The 15,570-nt window shown below is 42.5% G+C and overlaps 1 protein-coding gene across 2 annotated transcripts in view; it reads left to right on the top strand.

Moving 5' to 3' along the window:
• The window catches only part of NTAQ1 (N-terminal glutamine amidase 1), a 252,410-nt gene that overhangs the window by 94,532 nt on the left and 142,308 nt on the right, over nt 1-15,570 (top strand). The window lies entirely within an intron of this gene.

Raw genomic sequence — 15,570 nt, 5'->3', positions numbered from 1 at the left:
TAGGCTCTCCTGGGGAAATAATCAAGCCAGGAGTTTTGTTTTAGTTTTGGTGAGCGTTTAGGGAGAGGGGTCCAGAATGCGCCTCCTCCCGACTGATGGGGACTAAAGGAAGTTCGGTAAAAGTCCACAGTGAGGAGGCGATGCCCGAGAGTCCGAGGCCCTCACAGACCTCAGTTTATTAACCTCATCCTTGAAACCGCGGGGCGGGGGGCCGGGAGGGGGGCCCAGTGTGGCAGCTATGGTTTTCCAGACGAGGGCACCGAGAGCCCCTGAGAAGGGTTAAACCAGTTACTAGGGTCACAAGGCTAGTTTCTTCACAATCCACAGTACAATCTGAAATTATCCTGTTTGCTTTTTGGTAACAAGCTACCACTCTGTGCAGAATGTAATCTCCAGGAGAGATCAACCGTCTTGTTTTGGGGGTATCCCAGCTCCAGCACCTTGCAAGGCCTAGAGTAGGCCTTAGATAACTATTTGTCCAATGAGTAGGTGAATACATACGGGAAGCTGCTGACAATCAGGGTATCTTCTTGTTCTTCATGACTTCTAGTTATGATGCTTTACAGTCTGTTCCATTTGTCAATTAGATTGCAAAGAGTGGTCACAGCAGAGTAAAATCTGCATGCTCAATAATTAGCTTCCACTTGATTCCTTGATTCTTCCACACCCCTTCCTCTGCAGCCATCAACATTGCCTCGCCGACTCTGTGCAATCTTTAAGGCTCAGAGTAGACAAAGAAATTGTGTGTGCCTTGGGAGGAGGGTACATGTTGGAGGGGAAAGGAGGTGTTTTTAATAAAGTCTGTTTTCAAGTAGCCAGAGTTTTCTGATTCAGGTTTTCCACCATAAATAATTTATTAGCATAGTAATAGTAAAAATATCTTGTAAAAACACTGCAGAAGGTCCCAAATAAATGATAGTCACTATGATCATGTTGACAGATGAGACAGTGTTGGGTCTGGCCTTTGTTGGAGAGAATTGATAGCTGTAAGGCAGCATAATAAAGAGATGTGATTATTAAAGATGCATGCTAGTTACATGTCAGCAAACTACATCTCTGTAGAAACTATAGAAGTCAAGATTTGAATTCTATTTCTGCTAGAGCAACATACTGTCTGTCTGACCTGCATGAATGACAAATTCTGAAGGCACAATTTCCTCAGCTGTCAAGAAAGAGTAGAGCCTATAAATGCCTACCTTTCAGGATTGTTTAGAAAGTGTGTTAAATGGGATTATTGTTACCAGTTCTTTCCTCTTTGGTAGTGTCGTGCACTCACATGGCCCATGGCCTCTTAGTAATATGTAACTCCCTGATTCTTTTTTTAAAATTGAAGTATAGTTGACTTACAATATTATATTAGTTTCAGTGTAATGATTCAGTGTTTTCATAGGTTATACTCCATTTAAAGTTATTATAAAACAATGGCTGTAGTTCCCTGTGCTGTGCAATATATCCTTGTTGCATATCTATTTTGTATATAGTAGTTTCTGTCTCTTAATCCCCTACCCCTATCTTGCCCCTCCCCCCCAATATCTATTATTTTGTTCTCTGAGTCTGTTTCTGTTTTGCTATATACTGTATATTCATTTTTAGTTTTTAGATTACACATATAAGTGATAACGTAAAATATTTGTCTTTGACTTATTTCACTAAGCATACTACTTTCTAGGTCTATCCACGTTTTTGCAAATGGCAGAATTTTATTCTTTTTTATGGCTGAGTAACATTCCATTGTGTGTGTGTGTGTGTGTGTGTGTGTGTGTGTGTGTGTGTATCACATCTTCTTTATCCATTTGTCTGCTGATGGACACTTGGGTTGCTTCCATATCTTGGCTATCGTAAATAGTGCTGCTATGAACATTGGGGTGCATGTATCTTTTCAAATTAGTGTTTTCATTTTTTTGGATATATTGCCAGCAGTGGGACTGCTGGATCATATGGTAACTCTATTTTTTAGTTTTTTGAGGAAACTCCATACTGTTTTCCATAGTGGCTGCACCAGTTTACATTCCTACTAACAGTGTACATCCACAACCTCACCGACATTTGTTATTTGTAGACTTTTAGATAATAGCCATTCTGACAGTTGTGAGTGATCTTATTGTTGTTTTGATTTACATGTCTCTAATAGTTAGTGATGTTGAGCATCTTTTCATGTTAGCCATCTGTATGTCTTCTTTGGAAAAATGTCTACTCAGGTCTGCCCATTTTTTAATCAGGTTGTTTGATTTTTTGATATTGAGTTGTATAAACTGTTTATATATATATTTTGGATATTAACCCCTTGTCGATTGTATCATTTGCAAATATTTTCTCCCACTCAGTAGGTTGTCTTTTCATTTTGTTGATGGTTTCCTTTGCTGTGAAAAAGGTTTTAAGTTTAATTAGGTCCCATTTGTTTATTTTTACTTTTATTTCTTTTGCCTTAGGAGATAGATACGAAAAATATTGTTACCATTTATGTCAAAGAGTGTTCTGCCTATGTTCTCTTCTAGAAGTTTTATGGTTTCAGGTCTTAGATCTTTAATTTTGAGCTCATTTTTGTATATGGCATGAGGAAATGTTCTTATCTCATTCTTTCACATGTACCTATCCATATTTCGCAGCACCACATATTATTGAAGAGACTGTCTTTTCTCCATTGTATATTCTTGCCTCCTTTGTTGTACATTAATTGACCATAGGTGTATAGGCTTATTTCTGGGCTCTCTATTCTGTTCCATTGATCTTTGTGTCTGTTTTTTTGCCAGTACCATGCTGTTTTGATTACTGTAGCTTTGTAGTATAATCCAAAGTTGGTACTTCCCTGATTCTTAACATTAGCCTTGGCCGTGTAACTTACTTTGGCCAATGGGATGCTAGTGGATATGATGTGAGCAGAGAATATAGAGGATATGTTGTGTGTGCTTGTCTGATTGGACTAGTCCTCTTGTACTTCTACCAGCACCCTGGCAAGAGCATACCTGGGGTAGCCACTGCTCCTCAAGCTTTGGTCCTAGGATGTGACACATGGAGCAAACACCCCAGTTGTCCTACAGTTATGTTAGCAAGAAATAAATGTTTATTATCGAATGCTACTGAGATTATTGTCATCTTTTATTACACAGAATTATTGTGTCAATAGCTGACTACTACAAAGGGTTGAGTAGATAAAAGTTTGTGAAAGTTTTACTTTGAAAGATTCAAGATTCAAGCACAAGTTGGAAATCACAATTTTTGGGTCCTTGTCTTTTTGGGTAAGAACTAATCTCAGGAAGCCTCAATGTTTGTCTCTAGTCCTTTGGCTTTCTCTTCCTTCTCAAAAAAAAAAAAATGTGGCTATCATATCTTAGCTCAGCCTTTACTGAAGTATGAGTGACTGCTTTAGATTTCCCACACCATTAAAAATCCAACTCGACACTTCTTCCAACACATGGTTTCTAACTAGGAAGCCTTGTAATGCTGAGCCCTTCAAGATAAAGAATGTGCTAGGCCATGTCTAGACCAGTTACCTTCACATTAGATGTTGACTTGACTTTGCAAAGCCTCTGGAATTGGAATCCTTATCATGGCTGAGCATTTGAGAACCACAAAGACAAATGGCTTTGGACTCAAGATATAGGGGCAGAAGGATACTCTGAGAATTTCACAAGGCACAGACCGGGGAGGACAAGTGTGGCCTGATGGTTTGAGCAGTGCACAGGATAGTTTGGCCATGAGTTCCATTGCACAGATACCGAGCCTCTGCCACTCCTGAACAGCTTTGTGCAACAGATTGACCAAATCACATGCTGGGTATTTGATTATTTACATGTGCTTCTCCCCTGTGGGACTGTGAGCTCCTTGTTGTCAGGGCTGTGTCTTAGTGGTTTAGTCATCACAGTGCCTAGCATGGTGCTTGGTACATGACAGATAAACGAGAAATAACACAATAAATGTTAAACTACTGTGGGATGCTGTTAGTTCCATGTCTTTACCTATTGACATATTATTTTTAAGGACATAGCAGAATAGGGAGGTGGGAGAGTTCAGATATGCAGTCCTGCCCTGCATATCTGAATTCTCCAACAATGGTGCCTTACCAGTTGGTGAGACAAATAGAGAAGGTGGTCAAAATCCTAGAAAAAGATGTTTTAATGTGCTTGTTACCTTGATGGCAGATATTAGCCTTGCTAAAGATAGTGTGCCAAGCACTTTGCAAACATAATCCTGTTTAACACTCCTCACAAAAGCCTGTGAGCTAAGTATCATTATCCCCATTTTATAGATGAGACTGAGGCTCAGAAAAGTTAAATAGCTTGCCTAGGATAACTCAACTATATGTGGTGGAATCCAGGCTGGTACCGAAGTCTATCTTCAACCCCAAATGGAGCCAGATTGACTGGGTTCAAATCATAGTTCCCTGCTTAAGTAGTTGTGTGTCCTTGGGCAAGTTACTTAACCTCTCTGTGCTACTTTTTCCTCATTTGTGAAATGGGAATGATTACAGTACCTACCTCAGAAGGTATTGTGAGATTGAAGTAACATGTATAAAGGTACCTATAACAGTGCTAACATCAGTAGTAGTTATTATTATTTATCTTTATGCAAAACTTGCTTACAGTGCTAACATCAGTAGTAGTTATTATTATTTATCTTTATGCAAAACTTGCTTAAGTCCATTTGTGTCTTCCGCACCAAATTTTAAGTTTTGAGGGCATGGAGCCCAGCTCACTTAGCTAATTTCCAGATATGGGAAAATGTGTCTATTGGAACAAATTGTACAATGAAATGATAGTTTACAGATTATTAGTTATTATTTGTTGCACTTGAACTATGGAAGTGGGCTTTATTCTGTTCCAAAGACTACATTTTCAAAGGTAAAGCTGACAAAATTTTAGCCCGGCTGCTACCTCATAAGGCTCTTTAGAGAAATTGTTTGTAGAAAGGACTGTGAAAAACTTGATAAGTATAATAAATATGATAAATACGTTTCTAATCCAAAATGACATTTGTTTATAGCTTTGGCCGAGGGACTGACTACTTCTTACTGAAATGTAATGATATTTTGTTTTTTCATAGTTTCTCTTTCTAAAAAGGTATTTTTTGGTGTGAAAAATACTTAGCAGTAGTTGTAAGTTAAAAATAACTTTAGCTTGTTGGGTTGGGCGGGGACTGAAATCAACCAAATCTGTTGGCTTACCCTGTTCAAGTCAGAGTAAATTTGATAAAGGAGGAGCTAGTGTATTTGCAACCTGCTAGTGCTGTAACGAGGAATGTTTAATGCCACAGCAATTTGCATATGACCTTGTGCCCTGGCTGTCTAGGGTAGGGCATCCTTGAAACAGTGTGAAATAAGTCTGTTAGTTGTGTTTGAACAGGAACTGCCAGCTGTGTTTTATTTCTGGGTCTCTGGCTGCCAGGAGTCCTGCCAACTAAATTAAAATCAGTCAGACACATGTCACTGAGAATATTCTCATTACTTTAATGAGAATCATTTGCTATTCCTCAAATGGGGGCCTGGTTCTGTTTCTGAGAGAGGGTCAAGGACATTTTGCTATAATCCTCCTCCTTTTATAGCTCAATGGCTCAATTTTAATGAAAATTCTTTTTTTTCTTTTGATAAGTAGCAAAAAGGATTTGGAGACAAAGCTACTAACTTTTGTATAATATAGGGAAATGAATAAAACCACAACATTTACACCAATAGCCCAGATTTCTAGTGGTTTTTTAAGAATCCACAGATTTTAAAATGTGAATGTTAAATTTGTTATATTAAATTTTTGTTACATTTGTTATAGATGTAAAGCTTTAAATACAGTATTAGTTCCTGAAATTGGTTAAAACTAGCCTATCTGTAATTCTTCAAATGGTATCTTGAATGGCTGAGTAGCAAATTTTAATTCTGAGATTTCTCATATGCAAAAATAGCTCAGACTGAAATTCATCTAGACATTGTGTCTTGTGGTTTACTTACTTATATTATCACTCACATTCACATAACTTTGAAAAATGATGTTTTTTTCCCAGTTTACAGATGAAGAGACTGAGGCTCAGGTATGTTAACCACTTACTCGAAAGTCTGCTTATAAAAATCAGAACAAACTTTTAGAAGTTACCTAGTCCAATTCCAAAGAAGAAAAACTCACTCAGGAACACAGAGCTGGTTAGTAGCAGTCCTGGGAATTGGGTACCATGAGACCAAACCAATAAGGTTAGAATATTCCATTAACCTTTTCTACTGACCAATGTCCCTGAGAAAAGTAAATTTCAAAGTAAAATTCAAACCCTTTGATTCACACATTCCAATGATTGGATTTTATCAGGACTTCTCATCAGTGAGTTTGGCCCAAAGAGTAGAAAAACAGTAACAGGTATTTGAGCCCTTAAAGAGACTCCTCTTCAAAGTCAACGAGGATCCTTAGAGAAACAGAAGATTTGAAAAATCAGGTGCCTTGTAAGTCCTTACCTGACCATCAGATTGAATGCAGATCTACAGTTTGTTATATTTTGACAAATTGTGATCACTGCATGTTTTGACTTGTCAACCCTAGTTATTGGAGAAGAAGTTTGTGAGTCATGTTAAGTGTGTTTCCTCATATGAGTCAGCTACTGATTTGTCAAATCCTGGAGAAGTCACTTAACCTATTTGGTGTTCGGTTTTCACATTTATGTACATGTACATGTTATAGAGATCATTAAATGATTCTATGACATCATTGGTTGAAAGGTGATCAATAACAATAATTACAAATTTTCATCGGGAAATAGAAAAACAATTCTCTCCTGTCTTTTCTTGGGTGATTTGTATATCTCGGCCTGTCTTAGCCACTATTTTCCCCAGAAAGCTGAAGTCTATAAGTGGATTCTGTTCATTGATGTATGCCTGATAGCGGGAACATATGAAGTCTCCATGTACGTGGAATTAAATTTCTAAGTTGTAGCCTAGAAATTGTGGTCTATGACCTAAAAACCATTTTACTGTTTGTCTCAGTTTATTCGATAAAAATAAAAATAAAATGAACCCACGATTTCTTTTAAATAACAGTACATTCATTTCAGGAAGAAGAAAGTAATTTAAAAAGAAGTACAGAATGTTCATCTTCTTTCCCATTCTGACTACTGCCTGAGAAATTCAGTCCCTTAAGGGACTTAATATTTTCAACCAGGATTTACTGTTGATAGTAATTTAAGAAATAATTTAGTCTTTTAAACATCTGCTTTGCTAAAAATGGTATTCCATAAAAGCTTTTGCTAAACATCTTCAAATTGTGTGTTTATTGAAGAGATGGCACATAAATTAGATTGTTTCTGTCTTCTGTCAACTAAGCAAAAGGAGTGGTTATCTTTTGTTCTCTTTTTGATCATTTTACAGGCTGTAAAGTTTATTATAGAATGTCATTCATTCATTGTCTCAGCAGGGTTATATCACACCCTTGCTATGTGCCTGGCCCTCTTCTATCTAAAGCAGCTTAGGGAACACAGAGATGAACATTGACCCTCAGGGGTGTAGAGACCATGGGGAGAGAGAGACAGAACATTGACCCTCAGGGGTGTAGAGGCCATGGGGAGAGAGAGACACATAAATATGTACTCCTGAAACTATGCGATGTGTGCAGTGAGAGAGGTTTGCACAGAGGTCGTTGGGACACACACAAGGATAAAGCACCTAAGTCAACCTGGAACAGTCAGGCAAGGCTTCCTGGAGTTGCTCTTGAGCTGGGTCTTAAAGGATGAGTAAGAACTGATGAAGCAAATGGAGATAAAGATGGGAGTGGGGTGGCCACCCAGGCGGAGGAGACAGATGGACCAATGACAAGAGGAGGGGAACAGCATTGGGTGCGGTGAAGGTCAGAATGTGAGGTAGGGACTGAGGAGAGCTGGGTATGAAGAGGTTGTGGGCAGACAGCAGAGGGCTCAGTGAGGATTGTTGGAAAGCCTGGGCTTGATCTGAAGCGGTGGGAGCCACGGAAGAGCTATAAGCAGGGGAATCACGTGGGTCAATTTTGCTGTAGATACTTCTCTCTTGGCTGTCAGAGGGGTGAATGGAAGAAGCACAAGGACAGGAGATAGGACACAAGTTAGAGGATGTTGCTGTTTCCAGACAGCAGCTGACGAGCATCAGAGCCAGGAGAGAGGCAGCGGTGTGAGGAGAAGAGGGACTTGAGACGTGTGTAGGAGGCAAACACTGCAGGATTTGGCGATCGATGGGATGCGAAGGGTGACGTCAGAGAAGCACCAAGGAGGGCTCTCAAGATTCTAGCTTAGATGAAAGGAGAAGTGAATGGTTGGATGGAAGGCTGAGGGCTAGAGTCTCATTGTTTGCATGAGGCCTCACTTTCACTGGTTTTAGGGTGGGGAACAGAGCAAACTCTGTATTTCCTCTGCCTGGGGGGAGGTTGCCTGTGTTTCTGGAAGGACTTCTTCCTAATTGCCCAGACCTGCCCAGAAGGAGGCAGGAACTCTATTTAGAACAACATGTAGAGGGACTCTTGTCTTTTGCCCTCTTGTATCTGATCCATCTGAGATGGTTTTTCTCTGCCAGTGGTTACAGCACACAGCCCTGTACCATGAGATGAAAGGTTCCATTTTCAGGCCTTAAAAAATGTTACAAAATACATGTAGTGCTATTTCTCACTACAAATAAGTTATAACAAACTTTCTTTTAAACAAATAAGCCAAGGATTGTAAATTGCCTAAAACCAAGTGAATGAATGTGTGTTGAAAATTTGTTGTGTGTATATATTTACCATCCAGTGAGTAGCACCCTCCCGCTAGCCCCCTGACTTAGGGGGAGGCCCCACTGTGTCTTGGTGGGTGGTAGTGCTTATTTCCAGATACAGAACCTGTAAAGGGACCAGATTTTCTTGCTCCCTGCTGTGGTCAGGCCAGGGACAAGCACGGACTTAGACTTGACTGATCATATTCTCCCGGGGAATGATGGAAGGAAGTTAGTGGTTCCTCACTGGAAGGCATTCCTGGCCAGCATCATCGGAAGGGGTGCTGACTCAGGTGGTCCTTGTTGCAGCAGCTTTGCATGGTCCTTGCTGTCTGGTCCTCTTGGGCTGTCTTGGTTCCCACCTGTTTTCCACATCTGCCTCTTTCTTCAGCCTCTTTCCAATGCTATGGACTCTGATAGTCTGATTTCTGTTGCTTGCAAACAGCAATCTTGACAGTATGGAACTCCCATGCAGGAAAGTTATTCAAAGACTGGGTCACACACAAATACACATTCTCCTGTCCACCCTTCTCTCCTCTAACCCCCTAGAGTCTCATGTGCTTACGTGTATAACTCGGGCCAAGGGTTGAGTTAGACCAGAGGATGATTTGTAAGTATTAGGGCTTACCAAAAGAAATCATCTGCTGAGAAAACTGGACTCAAGCCCAGACAGGGGATTTTGGCTTGCACAAAACTGGCAGCTTTAGAAACATTGAGACAGAGAAGAATGCTGAGCTGGCCATGTGTGAAAGTAAAGGATGAGGAATTGAAAAGCTGAGAGCTGTAGATTTTTATTATAAATCTATGCCACGCGCATCATCAGGGCAGCAAGGCTGAGGCAGAGAAAATTCAACTGGTATTGTTTTATAAATTTCCCTAAGGTACATGTTTTGTTATAAACAGTTTCTAAAATGGATGCTTCAGATGTGGAATTTAGTTTGAAGGCAGGAGGGAGGGAGGAATGTTTATTGAATGTGTGTTGTGTGCCTGACTTTTTATCTACATTAGTTTATTTAATTCACCCCAAAACCTGCAAGGTAGGTATAATATGCCTATTTTATTCACAAGGAAACTGCATAGTTGGACTCTCACAGCTCATATGGGGCAGAGCTGGGATTTGAATCTGGGACTTTTGACTCTAAAGCTCATGTGCTTTCCTATGGCACCATTCCACCTCCTGAAGTTTACAGGAAACCAGCAGGGAGGATAAAACAGAGAGTAGGCTGCTAGACCTTAGGAAGAGAATTCTTCTTCCACGTAAAGGAGAATCGGGACCAGAGACGTAGCTGACTGGTTTTTAACACAGCTGCCATGTGGACTCTGAAGGGACCTCAACTGCCTTGGTGTCCTACACCATCTCACCTCTAAATAACCAAGGAACTCGCCTTATGGCAGAGGAAGTACAGCACTGGCCTCTTGGTGACAAAATTAGCTGATACTATGTGACCCACCACTCAGAAGCTTAGAACTGTAGAATGACCTAAAGACCACTGGGAAATAACGTCCTTAAAGTTTGGGGCTTCTGTCCTGTGAAATATAGTAAATACAGTGTTTCCCCCATATCCAAAATACAAGTCCGTGGAACCAAGGGGGAGGTGGGAGTAACCCCATCTCATTTTTAGACTATGACACCTAACAACCCACTTAGAGTGTTTTGGCTTCCCATCCCTGAAATCCCTGGTTGGTGAGTTTGGAGGCCCTGGTTTCCACCAGGGACCACAGGCATAGTTCTGTTAGAGCTGAAGCTGAAAGTGGCCCTGGCCATTTGAGGCTCCTCATGCCCCTGGACCAACAAGCAGATAGAAGCTTACTGTGTTGACTGGGGGGATTGGTCCTCATTATCAAGGAAAATTAGGTTACTGCTACCCAGCAAAGGCAAAAAAAAACCCATATCCAGAGCCCAGAAGACTCACTGGGTCACTTCTTAGCACTCTCACATACAGTCATAATGGTTAGTGAAAAACCATGACAACCCAGTGAATATTGAGTCACTACGGGCTCTAATGCTATGGAAATAAAAGGTTGACTCATCCTATCAAGTAAATAAAACTCTAGTCATCTGCAGTGCTGAGAGAAGGGAGAAGGTGGATTGGGTGGTGGAAGAAGGAGGCTTGATTGTTGATTTCAGTCCCTTGATCAGCGGGGGACCGAAAGGTGTGGATGGTAGTTGTTATACATGTCTTATCTAATCAATTACAGTTTCCTTTTTCTGCTTGCCTTTCTGCTGCCTCACGTGAAGGGTGTGTTACAATTTAGGTTCCAAGTGACAGTGTGACTGAATTGACATCTCCTTTCCACGACAGGGCAGTTTATGGAATTTGGTGTCGGTAATGCTGGGGGTGAGAGTTTCTTCATCCGAGTGAGGGGCAAGATGGATGCTGAGTGGATGCAACAGGGTGGATCGTGCAGGGGACTCTCAGCATCCCTCCCCTCGCCTCCCCTCAGTGCACGTGCTGTCCTTCTCTAGACCTAGGGCTGAGCCCTACAGATCACCTTACCTGGGCTCCTTTGCCCTCTGGTTTCCATTTCGGTTTGGTCAATGGAAGTTACGGGCAAAAAAATTAGAGGGTGGGAGGAGAGAAGTCAGACTATTTCTTCCTCACTCCCTCTTTGCTTCGGCACCACCAGCTTGACCCTTCCGTGACTTTAATTCCTGCCGGGCAGCTCCTCTGCCCTGATTTCAGTTCTCATTGGGTTCTGCAGAACTGCTTTTCTCCCCTTGCCCTTGAAGACCCAGAGGTAGCAACAGCTTCCTGCTGCCGTCATCTCTTGAAGGCTCCCTTAACTCTATCCACACCTCCGTAACTGATCCCTTCATTAACACCTCTTAAATTAAACCATCTGAGCAGAGTTTTGTAACGTGCTGGGTCCCTGTGATACAAATTGGGAGCTGATTTCATTTTACTGAAGCATAACATTTTCATTTTATTCATTTTATTGAAGCAGTCTTCATTTTCTCAAAGGATATGTAGTAGTGTTTCTTGAAAAAAAGTTTCTACAATATTTAAATCAATTTCATCTACAAGTGTCTGATTTACATGCAGCCATGCCAGGAATAATACAAAATAACTATATGGCCCATTCTTCACCTTGCGCTTCTGCACTTACCGATGTATATTAGAGATACACATCAGTAAACACAGAGCTGCCTTATGCCTTGAGCAAGTCTCATTCCATTGCGGGCACACGACAGTGTATTTCATCGACCCCCCCATTAACAGCTGGTTTCCAGTCCTCCCTGACCATGCCATAGTAATTCACCTGAATATACACCCTTTCCCCACTTACCAAAATATTTGTTGGATAAATTCCTGGGAGGATAATTCCCAAGTCAAAGGGTATAGGAATTTTAAATTTGGCAGGGATGCCCAAATGTTATCCAGAGAGGCTTAATCGATGTGCACCCCATCAGCAGTGTGCCAGGGTGTGGGGCCATTATTAGGTACAATAAGGGTCAGCGGAACACAAGCACTGCCATACCGTGACCGTCGATCTGATGATAACCCTGACGGCTACTAGGTGACTAAGGGATGGGATGCGCTGGACAAAGGGATGATTCACATCCCAGGCAGGATGGAGCAGGATGATGCAAGATTTCATCACGCTGCTCAGAACGTGCGATTTAAACCTTATTACTTGCTTATTTCTGGAATTTTCCATTTAAATTTAAATTCCATTTAAATTTCCATTTAAATTTTCGGATGGAGGTTGGCCTCGGGTCACTGAAACCGAAGAAAGTAAAAGCGCGGGTAAGAGGGGCCTATCGTGATATGAAAAGTCAGCAGAATTAAACAGCACGAAATGATGGGGTGGATGTGTGTTTTGGGACTCTTAAATGCATCGCCCTCCTTCTTTTGGCAACAGCACGCCGTCCTTGATACTTAACTCACCTGTGTTGTATGGGGCTGCCTCTCCTACAGGTGACAGTGTGGGCACGTGGCCCTGGTGAAGCATTTCTCCACAGGACAGGGTTGGGGGCTTGACGAAACCAACCCGGAATCTTACAGATAGCACAGTTTCCTGTGACAAGCACAAAGGGTACAATCTCAGCAAAGTGGACCAGGAAGTTTCAGGCTGGAGGATGCACTGGGAGGACTGCTTCTTTTTATAAAGGTTTTTTTTTTTTTTAATTTATTTTTTGGCTGCGTTGGGTCTTTGTTGCTGCACATGGACTTTCTCTAGTTGCGAGTGGGGCTACTCTTCGTTGCCATGCGCGGGTTTCTCATTGTGGTGCCTTCTCTTGTTGTGAAGCACTGGCTCTATAGGCACACGGGCTTCAGTAGTTGCGGTGCGTGGGCTCAGTAGTTGTGGCTCAAGGGCTCTAAGCGTAGGCTCAGTAGTCGTGGCACATAGGCTTAGGTGCTCCACGGCACATGGGATCTTCCTGGACCAGGGATCGAACCCGTGTTCCCTGCATTGGCAGGCGGCTTCTTAACCACTGTGCCACCAGGGAAGTCCCAAGGGAGGACTGCTTCTTTAGGTCACCCCATTTCCTCCTAGGAGATACATTTGGATTTGTGGTGATGGGCTTCTGCCTGTCCAGGGTGAGTTCCAGTTGAAACTCCTGTAGCATCATTTCATATGATTGCAAAAGGTGCCTTTGTCAGGGTGTATCATCTGGATCTGAAATCTAGGTCCTGGGAACAATTTCTTACAGGGTCACCAGCACCATCTTGTTATACAGTTGTTTATATGTTTGTCATCTATGTATCAATCATCTTTTATGTACTTATATACATATATTTTGTGATGCAGTTCCAGGCGTCGCACATGGGCATCGAATTACAGCAATGAAATGGTGACCAGTCTGTGGTCTTGCATAGTCATGTCCCTACAAGGTCTAGGAGAAGCTGAGCACAAGCCTGACCTCTTGGATATAGTGAGGTATTCAGTACATGTGACCCAAATCTGGCCAATCAGAGCGAGCTGCAGGACCCCTGCTGGTGATACTCAGATAGCCCTTTTCTGCAGGAGTTCCTGAGAGGGTGGGACACAGCCCTGCAGCCATCTTGCCTCTGTGAGAGAAGATGGAGAGGACAGCACAGCTGAAGAGATAAACTAGAGTGACCAACTCATCCCAGACTGACCTGATTTTGAAACATAAAGTCCTGCATCCTGGGAACCCCCTCAGTCCTGGGCAGATCAGGACAGTGTCTACCTCAAGTAGAGAGTGGGAATGTGTTGTGATGACATCATCTGATCCCCCAGATCCAGCCCTGCCTGTGGACTTTTCACTGGCTCTGCCCTTTACAACCAAATGTGTCCTGACTGAGCCATAAATGGACAACTTAGGGGACAGGAGCATCTGTGTGGCTTTGACCAAGTCACTAAAATCTTCCAGTACGCCTTGATTTTTCCCATCTTTAAGACGAGCGGGTGGATGACTTTTACATTCTCTTCCAGCTTCATACAGTCTATGCATCGTATCAATCCAGCTTTGCAATGCCCCCACTTTTTTTTTTTTTTTTCGGTACGCGGGCCTCTCACTGCTGTGGCCTCTCCCGTTGCGGAGCACAGGCTCCAGACGCGCAGGCTCAGTGGCCATGGCTCACGGGCCCAGCCGCTCCACGGCAGATGGGATCCTCCCGGACTGGGGATCGAACCCGTGTCCCTTGCATCGGCAGGCAGACTCTCAACCACTGCACGACTGGGGGAGCCCCATTGGCCCTACTTCTTTGCATCACCAGTTTCTGATTGAAAGCTCATGGGCCCAGCTGATTGGCTGTGACTTAGCTGCAAGGGAAGCTGGGAAAGTGAATATCTTTTAGACTTCTGTCTAAGGCTCTGCCTTACCCCAGAACTCTCAGTGGGGAATTCTCTAGAACAGGAAGATTTAGTGTTGGGTAGAAATTTTTCTTTTTTACTCTAGTAATAGATGACAAGCTAGATCTCTCCAAATTGAATACATTGTAGTTGTTCAACAGCTTCTGACAAAATGCCCAGTTCTCTGAATCTTTTGAGTCAGTGAAAGCTTTACTGTGTTATTTTTCATCTACTCCCGACTCTCCAAATGTCAGGTGTCAAAGCTATGACAGGTCATCATGTACTCAAGAGACCTATTAATTTCTTATCTATCCCTACCTTTTATTTTAAAAGCAAATCCTGCCAGAACACAGTGCCCTTTTAAATGTAAACGGAATTGAGTGCCTTAAGAAAAGAAAAAAACAAAACAAATATACCCAGAAAAACACTGGGGCTTCAGCCTCCGATCTTGCCGTGCATATGTAATCGGGGACTTTCCCTGATGCTTTAGACCATGAGAGGCTTGGCCTGATGGCCGTGTCCATCTCCCATGTGGCTCTTTCCTTGGGTGATGCCCCAGGACTTTTCATGAGTGAACTCCCCGTGTCATTTCCTCAACATCACCTCAAGGGAAGCTGGCCCCAGACCATCCAACGGGTGCTCATGGAATCAGAATTGTTGCACATACTGAATGAAGCAGGCTTTGATTAGATCAGTGTAAAAATGCAACCCCTCTCCTCTGCCCTTGGGCACGTGGATAGTTAAGTCGCATAGTTACTCACAACAACTATGGTGGTGCCCACATGCCTGTATTTAAGCCAAGAGACCTCAGGTTTGCCAGACATAGGGGAGGGACATTCCAGAGAACAAGGCCATCTCTCTTCACTATCTTGGGTATTCCAGCTTGGAGGAGGTGGGGGTGGATCTTAGAGAGCGTCCGGTTCACCCTGACCATTTTACAGAAATTAGGGCTTGAAGAGGTAAAGTGCTTGCTCAAGCTTACATAGCTCAAAAGTGACAGGGCTAGTGCAAACTCTGGCTCTCCTCCTCTAAAATGGAGGTGATAAAAATAAGAAAATATTCGGGAATTCCCTGGCGGTCCAGTAGTTAGGACTCTGCGCTTCCACTGCAGGGGGCCCAGGTCTGATCCC

This window comes from Pseudorca crassidens, chromosome 17, assembly GCF_039906515.1.
Source record: "Pseudorca crassidens isolate mPseCra1 chromosome 17, mPseCra1.hap1, whole genome shotgun sequence".
Taxonomy (NCBI): Eukaryota; Metazoa; Chordata; class Mammalia; order Artiodactyla; family Delphinidae; genus Pseudorca; species Pseudorca crassidens.
The sequence above is the reverse complement of the archived record's forward strand: the minus strand, read 5'-3'. Positions and strand labels throughout refer to the sequence as shown.